Genomic DNA, 11926 nt, shown 5'->3' with positions numbered 1-11926 from the left:
AAATAAACGCTCCAACTAACATGCCTTTTCTTTAACCCCTGTTGACAGCTTCATCACCATCTTCATCTGCATTTTTGTTTTGTGAGGGTGCAGACAGAAACTTGAACATTCTATACTTTTTCGCGCCAAAAACTACCACCTCAATATGAAGCACGCCTTGGAGGAAAGCTCCAAAATAATTTTCACCACCTCGGGTTTCTTTCGCGTGCAATGACTGCATGTTCAACAAGCTTTTCACCATTGCGCCGCCATCTTAATAATGCGGTGGCGGCCGGGATCAAACGCACAAGCTCATGCTCAGCAACACACCACCATGGTTACTGGTCTTCACGGTGGGTACAAAGCGCTTTTAACGTTGTTCTATAATATTATCAAGGACATTCATAACGCACTGAATACCTTTGCGCATGACGGTGAAAATTGATTCGCCATCCCTTTCAAGAGCTTCTTAATGTGCGAGTTTGCTTTCGTCCGTACGTCTTTTTTTTTTTTGCGGAAGCCGCATTGAAGTCAAGCAGCAAAATTGAAAGATAGATGCAATGTAGCATTATAACATGTTTATTAGTTGCAATAAAGTGGTCGGAATACATTCGGTAGCTCTATTGTTGCTTCCGTTTCGCGTGGAATCGCACGGGAGGACATCTTGAAAATGTTCACGATGGTCCATACAGCAGTCTCTCAAAGCTTGATCTTTGCAGTCGATATTTTTCGTGTTGTAGGGCCTGCAATAGAAGAACATTGACTTATTCGGGCGTCTGTGGAAAAGTGACTAAATTAATATTGGGCCGAATAGAAAACAAACATGCTAAGAACATGCGCTGCCCTGAATTTTTTTTAATAGACTACTGTAAATGGTAAATAAATGCTCTATTCTGTGAAGGGTCACCACATTCATTAAGTTTATGAAATCATAAATATAAAGTCTAAGCCATATTTTAGGAGATGAAAGTATATATTCCGTCGGGGAATTTTACTCACAGGCGTGGCATATTCTGTTCGGTGGAAATAAAGCCGCAATTCTAACCGTGCGTGACGAAGCATTTGCATAGACAGCTAACGGTATCTGACGCGATGACGTGGAGTGCTTTCCAATGCGTTATGAACCCTGTGTTTACTAAACCGGCACGTACTGTTTACCACACTTCGGTATTCTGATAATTCTTTGGGAAACATTAGGACAAGTCAGGCTCTCCTCAAACAATTTCCCTGTCTTTTCCTGTTTTTATTTGTAATTTACGGATGTGTTTCGTTCACAGCTTGAAAGTTAGTACGGGCTTGCTTCGACAATGTTATTTATATTATAATCTATTTCTTTTTGCTGTTTCTATTTGGCTATTATTTTAGTGCAGCCTGCCAATCAGTTGCCCATGTTTCCCATATTTTACGGCTAAAAAAGGAGAGTAAGGATAATGAACATTCACACTGCTCCGCCATGAGTGTACCATGGGTTTCGTAATATTTTTTTTCTAATATGTCACCTATATTTCGAAATTGCCTGTGGCCCTTGCAAAATTTCGCCTTGTACCTAAATGTCCTAAAAATTTGAATATTGCTTGCACGTCAAATCACAACACTGATGTGGCCTATCAAGAAGTGTCTAGTAATAATTTTTTTAACATTTACGTTAAGGTGCATTAGGAACAGAAAACCCGTAGTAATCAAGTCATAAATTTGTTTTACTAGTAATCTTCAAGGTCCCCGCAGGGGCGTCTGCGTCAGCAGGCGTTTGGTGTGTTGCGACACCACGGACCCGAGCGCATCAGGGTTGGACCCTCCCGCATGTAGCCGTGCGCGGCTTCGCCGTGTCTGGGGAAAGGGGAATCCTGGGGGTCGAGCTGATGCCGGGTGTTCGGACCTTTAAGGCCCCCCGGCGGAGGCATCACACCTCTTCGGCCTCTGCTTCACACAGATGGCACCTCCAGACTGACCCACCTGGAGGAAATCGACAGTCGCCTTTTCCTGTCCCCCTCTCCGATCTTTTGTCTTTCTCTCTCACTTTTACATCTTTCCTGTCTTCTAGTCACTTCTCTCACTTCCAAATTTCTGGGCGGCAAGGGTTAACCTTGTGTGGGTAATCAACCAAGATTACAGCATATTTGCTCATAGCAATGATGTACTGCTGACGTGTACACAACTTGCCCTTGCTGTGACGTCCCCTTGTTGGGCTCGGTGGTGGGTGGCAGGCATCACTGCTGAGCATAATGCTACATAATATGGGATCAAGCTATCCTCCACTACCTGATCGTCTCCCTCATAAAAGGGGACGCACCGATGCAACGTTCAACTTTTTCGTCCAGCCTAAAGAAACGTTCCCGAAATTCCACGTTGTGCATTGTGAAAATCCAGACAAGACTGTTCGTACAATCGCATCATTTCTTGTGTCAAAGTCTCTCACTGAAGCAATAGGGCCAGGCTACAAAGTAACGAAGATGGCTAGTGGCGACTTGCTGCTTGAGCTGAGTGATAAAACACAGCACAGCAAGCTGTCTAACCTCAAGACGATTGGGGACAACCCTGTCTCCATTTCTCCTCATCGTTCACTTAACATAGTCTGTGGAGTAATGTCTGAACAAGGCATTTTGGAACTAACTGAAACAGAACGTCTTGAAAGATGGAAGGAGCAAGATGTAATAAACGTATAGAGAATCAAATTGAGGCGGGAAAACAAAGAAATACCTACAAAGCACCTAACTTTGACCTTCGCCATGAACAATGTACCAGAGTCCATTGAGACAGGGTATATGAAGATCCGTGTGAGACCATATATACCTAATCCCCGCCGATGTTTCAAATGTCAAAGGTTTGGCCACGGCTCGCAGAGCTGCCGTAGGTCGGTTGACGTGTGCTAAATGTGCAGCGAATGACCACCCTTCAGACGATTGTCAAGGCGAATTTCACTGTGCTAATTGTGATGGAGGGCACGCCGCATACTCGCGGTCATGTTCCAAATGGAAACAAGGAAAAGAAATCCTAGCACTCAAGGTGAAAAAAAAAACATTTCTTTCAAAGAAGCGCGTAAGCGTCTTTCGTTTGTCCAGCACACAACGTATGCCGATGTAGCGGGTCAGGGGGCTGCGCCACCTCGGCCTAAGGCGGCTGCTAAGATCACGAGCTGTGAGCTTGCAGTCCCGCCACCCACCCCCTTGGTGGGAGTAGCTAGGCTGCCTTACCTAACCCGAGAAAAGGGAAGCTGACCGCTGAGTCAGGGACTCCCAAAACTCCGCGAGAGTCGAGGCCCGTGGCGCGTGGCACACTGCCGCCCGCGCGGGCGTCCAGCGCCTCACAGGAGGCGATGGAGATAACCCCAGGCCCTTCGGTGCCAATGGCGCCGAAGGACCGGCGTGCCTCGTTAGAGCGCGCCAGAACAGGAAAACTCACAAGAGTTACTGCGCCTGGTAAAGGCCCAGTAACACAGCTGTGCAATCTTGAACACAGAACAATTTATCCCAGCTACAATGGCTGTGCAAATGTTACAATGGATAGTCAGAGGACTCATTCATACTCTAGATGATGTAAAAGAACTCTTATCTGAATTGCAACCAAAAGTGTTCTGTGTTCAGGAAACACACTTAAGACCCTGGCACACAAATTTTCTAAAACAATTTGCAGTATTTCGAAAAGAGCGCGATAACTGTGAGGGGGCAACCTCAGGTGTGGTGGCTATATTTACAGACAAACCAATTGCTTGTCAACATCTAAATATTCAGACATCTCTTGAAGCCGTAGCAATCCGTTCCATACTCTTCAACAAGTTGGTAACGGTCTGCTCTTTATACATCCCTCCTAATCATCATCTAACCAGTGTTGAGTTTGAGAACCTGGTAGACCAACTGAAGGAACCCTACATAATACTCGGTGACCTGAACGCTCACAATCCGCTTTGGGGTGACGCACGCTGCGACTCGAGAGGACGTCTCATAGAAAAATTTGTTATTTCAACTGCTGCGTGGCTTTTTAACAAAAAAGAACCCACATTTTATAGCTCAGCACACCATACATTTTCGTCAGTTGATCTTGCCATAGGTTCCTCATCACTACTGCCATATCTAGAGTGCATTGTCATAAAAAAATCCGTACGGAAGTGACCATTTTCCGCTAATTCTGACCACTGCAGATACGCTCGATTCATTTGTCTACCCGAAAAAATGGAAATTTAGCAATGCCAATTGGGAGAAATTTAGAGAACTCTCCGTTCTCTCATATGATTCAATCGTACACTTAGAAATTGAAGAAATAAATGCATTTCTCACGGAACACATATTAAACGCGGCCCAAGAGTCCATACCACAAACAGGACGCACTCGTGCTAATACCAAGCCGTGGTGGAACCGCGAATCCGGCGTGAGGCTAAGACAGAAAGCTGGAGAAACTACCTGTCCCACATAACCTCATGCGCAGATAAAAAGAAGGTGTATGCGAGGCTTAAGGGCCAAGCTCCTAGCCCACTCCCATTGGTAAATAACCTCGCTGACACACTAGAACAACAAGCTGACACACTATGTGAGCATTTTGAAAGCATTTCTATAGTTCACTTTACTATACGAAAGAGTTTTTAGCGCACAAGAAACAGGCTGAACGCAGACCACTTCTTTGCCATAAACGAAGTCGAGAGGGCTATAACAGCACTATAACAATGCAGGAACTAAACATCGCTCTAAACAGTTGCCAAAGTTCAGCTCCGGGTAAGGACCAGATCAGTTACGACATGCTAAGAAAACTGCCGAAGCAGACAATTAAGTGTTTGCTGGGCCTTTTTAACAAAATCCTTGACGCTGGCTGTTTGCCCAACAGTTTGAAAGAGGCAATCGTTATACCGATCCTCAAGCAAGGCAAGAATCCCTCCATGTTTGCAAATTATCGTCCGATAGCTTTAACAAGTTGCTTATGCAAAGTGTTTGAAAAAATCATGAATCGCCGCATTATACACTTTTTGGAATACAATAGTATATTAGATACGATCCAAGCCGGCTTCCGTGCCGGTAGATCAACAACCGACAGCATGGTCTTCCTCTAATCGTACATACGAGACGCCTTTGTCCATAATCAGTACTGCCTTTCTGTATTCTTTGATCTCGAAAAGGCATACGACACAGCATGGCGGTATGGCATAGTGCAAGATTTGACCGCATATGGGATAAACGGAAACATGCTCCAGGTCATACAGAGCTACCTCTCCGATCGAAAGTTCCGAGTGAGGATAGGAAATAGACTTTCTCGAACCTTTGTGCAGAAAAACTGTGTTCCCCAGGAAGGTGTACTTAGATGTACGCTGTTCATTGTGAAAATGAATTCTCTTCGTACCGCCTACAATCGCATACTCGGTCTACGTAGATGATTTGCAAGTCAGCTTTAAATCTTGCAATTTATTCATATGTGAGCGTCAAGTTCAGCTTAGTGTAAATAGACTATCGAAATGGACAAACGAGAATGGTTTCCCCTGTAATACAGACAAAACATGTGTACTATTTACAAGAAAGAAAGGCATGCACCCTGATCCATTCATTGAATTAAATGGACACAAAGTGACGGTCAAAAGTGACCATAAATTTCTCGGCGTCATTTTTATAGCAAACTTACATTTATTCCACACATCAAGAAGTTGAAACTAAAATGCCTAAAATCGATAAACGTCATAAAGATCCTTACACATTATTCCTGGGGAACTGACAAGCAATGTCTGCTATCACTCTTCAATAGTCTTGTTCGGTCCCAGTTGGACTATGGCAGCATAGTATATCAATCAGCATCTAAAACAGCGTTTAAGATGCTTGACCTCATATACCATTTAGGCATTCGGCTAGCTACTGGTGCTTTCCGGACTAGCCCTGTTCAAAGCCTCTATGCAGAGTCCAATCAATGGCCCTTGGAGTATCAGAGAACATATTTAGGAATTACATATGCCTTAAACATATTTGCTCAGAGGAAACACCCTTGCAGAACACTACTTAATAATCGAGCATCGGAACAGCTTAACGCTAACAGGCCATCACTAGCTCAGCCGTTCCCTTTGGCTATCACAACTGTTGCCGAAACACTCGGGTTTATTTCCTAAGATCTCCACGAAACTGGGCGTAGTGATCTCATTGCTCCTTGGTGCCTCCGCCCAATTCTGTGCGACATGTCCTTTAAAGCGCTTGACAAGAAAAGCGTGCCACGCGAGGCTATTATGCAACACTTCCAATCACTGGAAGACAAGTACAAAGCAACGTCCTATTTTACGGATGCCTCAAAGACGCACAAGGCAGTCTCATGCGCTGCACATAGTCACGTCTATAATATTTCAAGAAATCTCAATACAAGTTGCCGCCTATTCACTGCGGAAGCATATGGTATTAGACTGGCTGTGGATCATATACCACAACATAGGATACAAAAAGCTGTTATCTAGACAGATGCGCTAAGTGTCGTAACTGCACTAGCTTCGCGAAAGGTGGGAGACAACCCTGTTTTTAATGGCCTGATAAAATCCATTTATAAGGCTTACAATGAAGAACTTTCCTTCGTGGTATGCTGGGTACCGGGGCATTGCGGCATAGCAGGAAATGAGACGGCTGATCAGAGTGCTAGAGAAGCTGCTCTACGTGGTGACACTGAACTTACTGAGGTCCCTAGTCGAGATATTAAACCTTACGCCCGTAACCGGCTACGCCAGCACTAGCAGTCCTAATGGGATAAAGAAACGGAAAACAAATTACATGCAATAAAACCACAACTAGGCAAATTTTTCCAGCAAAAAGTCACAAGACTAACAGAAACCACACTCTGCAGGCTACGTATAGGACACACATACGCAACACACATATACCTGTTAACAGGCACACAACCACCCATATGCGAAAAATGTGGAGAACAACTCACGGTCCGGCACATCTTAATTGAATGTCCAAGACTTCACCAAACAAGAGTACAGCAATTTAGAGAACTTTACACACATAATATAACCTCTCACCTTGCATTATTTTTATCCCATGACCCTATGTTTAGTGTCAAAAGAGTTTTTAAATACCTCGCCGACGTCCAGTTCTTAAACACTGTATACTACAATCCAAACCGCCATGCTCCATCACATACGTGAGGAGCCTGAGCTAATATTGCCTCGAGGTTTCGCATGGTTAAAGTACCTTGACGATGACTTCGAGGCAAATATTTATCAACTACACTCACTGAAAACTACAAATAATCTGCATAACATATACATAGCATATAACATGATCACTCATAGTCACCGATATCTCCTTATAACCCATGCACAGTTAAAATGCATCATATAACAGTAACACCATTGTTTAGCTAGGCCTTTTACACCTTTGTCACAAGATTTTTACCCCTTTATATAGCACATTTCAACATCCTTACCATTCTTGTACGGCTTTTGGTTTTATATTATCAATCACTCAATCATCCATATACTTGGCGCTCTTTGGCCAAAGATGCCCTTGCGCCATTAAAACCCATCGATCAGTAATCTTCAAGGCACTCTCGTTTTGATGCATGTGTGCCCGTATGCGGCTACGACGTATATTACTAATAGTTTTAGAACATCATTTGAAAATGTTCTACCTACGAGCTACTGTAGAAAAGCACCTTATGCTAAGTTGACATAATTTCATTACTCCGCGGTTTGTTTCTATGCGTCGTGACATTACAGTCAAGAAGATGGTTAGCGAGGAGTAAAGGAGCACCGGACAATAAAACAGACGAGCGCTAGCTTCAAAAGTTAGCGTTGGTTGTTGCATGTCTCGTAGTCTGGTATTTATTCATTTCGCGCACCAGTGTCCACCGTAAATATGACGTAACATCAAGCCTCAGTGGCTACACTTAAAGTGACTATTTACAAAGTTCTCGTATCAAAATTGTTTAACTATTTCCGCACGTTAATATGTCACTAAAATATCTGCCTTCTTAATCAAAAGTCGGAAATCCTCATGGCAACCTTAGTCAAAAAATAATGCTAAATTTTAACCTATGAAGAAGATTTACTCCCATTATTCATCAACCGCCGGTGTTACTAACCTCAAATCACAAGTCAATCTTTCGTCGCAGGAATTAGATCTAAAGTCGCCTGACTGTGCATGTTGCATAAGTTCCACAATCCTGAATCTTTCATGCATCCCGGCTGCAGGGCGAGATGTGTGACAAAATTTAAATGATTGCATGTCGCGGCGAATGCAAGTGTTACACGCCGGGGCCGATATTGGTCATGCAAAATGTGACATATCGGTACCCGCCTGACTGGCGACAACGTTCACATTAAAACTTCGTTGCACTTTTTGTCGAAGAATATTTCTATCTGGCATCAAAGCTAGACAGCCTTTTCAGTGCTTCCAGCGCGTGCGGTTTCGATATTACTTGAACTGATCTTTGAAGTTAAATGAGCAATATCCTAAATTAAGTGCAATTTCTGGATCTCAAAAAATGAGGTAAGGGTATATTTGACTGCTTCAAAATTTTTTATATCAACAAGTGCTCCCTAAGTTCCTATAAAATGTTGTATGAAACTTTTGGTAATTAGTTTTCTGAAACTCGGGCAGTTAGAGTCAAAATGTGTGCACCTTACCTAAGAACTCCTTTGTCAAAAACGCCGTGCTCCCTACACTCATAGCCGTTTTAGAGAAAAGAACTGTCTATTCAAGAAAAAAACACCGTCAATTTGTTACAGTCATATTGAGAAGCGTTATCAGCCAATGACATGAAAACGATCACAGCCAAATGTATTTTATATCGCCCACGTGAAAACTGAATGCATTTTATATTGCTCAAACGAATTACAAGCCAGATGAAATAATTATAACGGACGCTGAAATTCTAAACGACTCCTTGAACCCTGCGCTTTAGTACTAGCACTTGATGAATAGGTGGCCTCTATAGACACGATAATTTTGAAAGAAGGACGCTAGAATCAAGCAAGCACATAATAGCCAACTTAGCTTAAGATTGTTGTAATGCTGCCTCAAACAGCTCCTCAAACAGCTCCTTGCCAGCAACAAATCTGTGTTAATCATTAAATTTAGATTTTATTGTCTGGTGCATGGTGAAAAATTGCCTCTGGCTATTGTTATGGTAATTAACTGTTTGGATTTGTGCCCTGAGTGATCGAAAGAAAAATACTTTTAAGCCTCTCCTCTACAACATTTTATTGATTCAAGCAAATCAGATGAGCTATGCAACGTTTAACGAGAAACGAAAATGTAAAATTGCCTACCTCCACGAACCGCTTGACTTGAGAATCCACCGGGTGGTCTATGTTGAGGACGACATGCACGACCATGGCCATGACGTGAATTTCTCGAACGGGACTTCGAAACAGGTTCAGCATGAGCAAATTGTGGACATTGATTTTCCACTGCCAAAAAAATAATGACTGCAGCGGCCAAAACGAGCAGAACACGCAAACTGCAAAACCTTTCTCATTATGAAGTATGTTGCAGGTCCGAATGCTGTGGTTCTCTCTAGCAGGTGCTTATATCTAGGATGAAACAATGCTCATAGAAGGCGTTTTCTCTCTTTTCGCCTCCTCTTTCGTTTGTCTCTTCTCATTGCACAATGCTTTTGGTGGTACTTGTATGCCTACGTTCGACTGGTTCTTTGCACGTACCTGCTGGTGACGTCGTCTTCTTTTTGTGCAGCTTCGGGAAGCCGTGTTATTCTCTACAATGCGTTTAAAGCTGCAGTGATTATTTATTGCAGCTATAACCGAGCAAGACGGGTTCAATCCCAAAAACAATGGGTTCCTCCACAAAAGCGATATTAGTCTGCTTCCATAGCGATTCGCCAAGACAAAATTAACGTCGGAAAGACGCACTAAAAGATCCGTGCAGTCCACTTATAAGGCGATAAACGGTCGTACATCGTTGCTAATGTGCGGCGGATGTGACCATTCAGGCATCGAAGCAGCCAAGGGAGTTTTGGAGCAGCTCGGGGAGCAGGAAATTTTGCACATTGGAGCAGGTTCGGAGTAGGAATTGTTCGTGTTGGAGCAGAAGATACGCGCTTTGGAACATACCACGTAAGAATCAACATGACTAAAATACAGACAAATCAAAAAAATATGTTATTGATTTAGCTTTGCCCAACACGATTAGGTTACGACGAATCAGTTCTGCGGAAGCGAGCACGGTGGAAGACAGTTTACTGAAGGAAAGAAATCTCGTACACACGACAAAGGCAAACTCATATGCGTTCTTCAGAAACCTACCGGACGTGTTAACTAAATTTGGCCAAGACATTAAATAAACAAGGAATTTACGCGATAACCACTCATTGTATGTTGATAGGCTTTTGTTAATGCTAGTCAAGAGTTTCTTTTTTTTCGTTGTGCACAAGCAACTAACATTAAGGTTAATTAGCTGACTTTATTTACCTTACTTACTGGATAAGGATATATTAGATAATATCCTAGGTAGCTTTAAATCCAGTTATCGCTGATGCTTCAATATCCTCCACGAGTTTTTCATTCACATCTCGCCGATTAGGTAAGTTTATAAAGTTAGCTAATTAGTCGTATTCATGCAAGACGACCAGGCAATATTTTCAATGGCAACCATGAACAACAGCGATCAACATACAGCGAGCGCCGTTCGCCTAATGCCCTCAATTATTTTTTTATTCCTTGGTGACATTAGGCTGGCATAGTGTAGTGCCACAGAATAAATTCGAAGTTACTTTGTTGGTAATTGTATATTTGCCAGCATTCCAAATGACTTTGCGAGAACAAAGGAAAAAAATTGACATTTATGCAAAGCATAAAGAGATCGGCTTTCCGATCAGCGTCGCCGATCAGCGTCACCAGTCAACATTTTGCACAAGCTGGATAATTAGGTCTGCCCCATAAAGTCAATGTAAAACGGCGACCGACATGTTCAATGCCAAACAAGGGTTCCTTAAAATTTTCGGACTCTATGTGCGCAAGCCGCGTGGTTAACAGCATTGCCGCGAACGCAATTTCTGTCGTCCACGAATTTCCCGACCCGTTCACGAATTCACCGAATAAAACCGAAACTTTACATCCTCGGTTTTCGTTTTGCAACCGCGAAAGTCTGTTTTCGTATGGTATGGTCCTGCAGAATATAGAGTGCCTGGAGCGCAAATTTGACTGACGATTACGGTTGCCATTGGATATTCGTAGTCAATAACTTTCACGAAATCAGCAGCTCGTTTGTCAGCGTGCGGCACTACCACCCGGTAAACGGACCTGGTGCATGTGCGAAATATATTTTAACGTTACACTCGTTAATCGATGCAGAATAGAAAGCGAGTCCTAAATACGACTTATTCATTCAGCTGAAAGCGCGGCCTTCTTTCCCGACTGCCCCATAAAAAGAGTGCCAATTGAAATCATCTGTAGCTGGTCCAAGTATTACGCAAACGCAGAACTCATTTAAAACATTCAGTAATGCATTGTATACACAAAGTATTTTCGTTGTCATGTGGCCTAGTTACAATGCGCCACCAAACACACCCACACTCCAAGGACGCCAACGCTGAAACGGATTGCTCTAGCTTGGCTTCTACGTCTAAATGCTAGCCAACACACGGCTAGTAGCAGGAACAACCTGGAAAATTTACCGACTTCATTCGCAGTTAGTGTTTTCGCGCTGCTCGGTGGTTTAATACTCCTCGGTGGTTTACTACTGCTCGATGGTTTACCACTGCTTCTGCCACTAGGCAGCAGTAGTGGTATGGGATTGTTGGCACATATTGCATGGGAAGTTCCCATCTAACTAAAGTGAATCACAAATCCACGTGACCTGGTGGATATTGCATGCTAGCTGAACGTACAGAAAGCCAGACAATCAGCGTAAAGAGCTGTTTCTGATCAGCCCCTTGCAAACCATCTTTCCAATTTACTGAACAGTATCAAACCAAAACGCTCACCAATAAATTAAAATGAACAAATAGTTTACAATTTACCAAGTACTATAAAATG

General features: G+C 43.0%; 1 long non-coding RNA gene across 1 annotated transcript; it reads right to left on the bottom strand.

The window, feature by feature from the left end:
- Nucleotides 1-542: 542 nt before the first annotated feature.
- On the bottom strand, nt 543-9614 carry LOC125945514 (uncharacterized). The gene is made up of 2 exons (XR_007466957.1): nt 9203-9614; nt 543-722 (listed from the first exon to the last, which is right to left on the bottom strand). It is a non-coding gene; the product is annotated as an uncharacterized LOC125945514 (long non-coding RNA).
- Nucleotides 9615-11926: the final 2312 nt, after the last annotated feature.

The sequence above is a fragment of the Dermacentor silvarum genome, chromosome 5 (genome assembly GCF_013339745.2).
Source record: "Dermacentor silvarum isolate Dsil-2018 chromosome 5, BIME_Dsil_1.4, whole genome shotgun sequence".
Taxonomy (NCBI): Eukaryota; Metazoa; Arthropoda; class Arachnida; order Ixodida; family Ixodidae; genus Dermacentor; species Dermacentor silvarum.
This window is presented reverse-complemented; position numbering and strand designations above follow the sequence as displayed.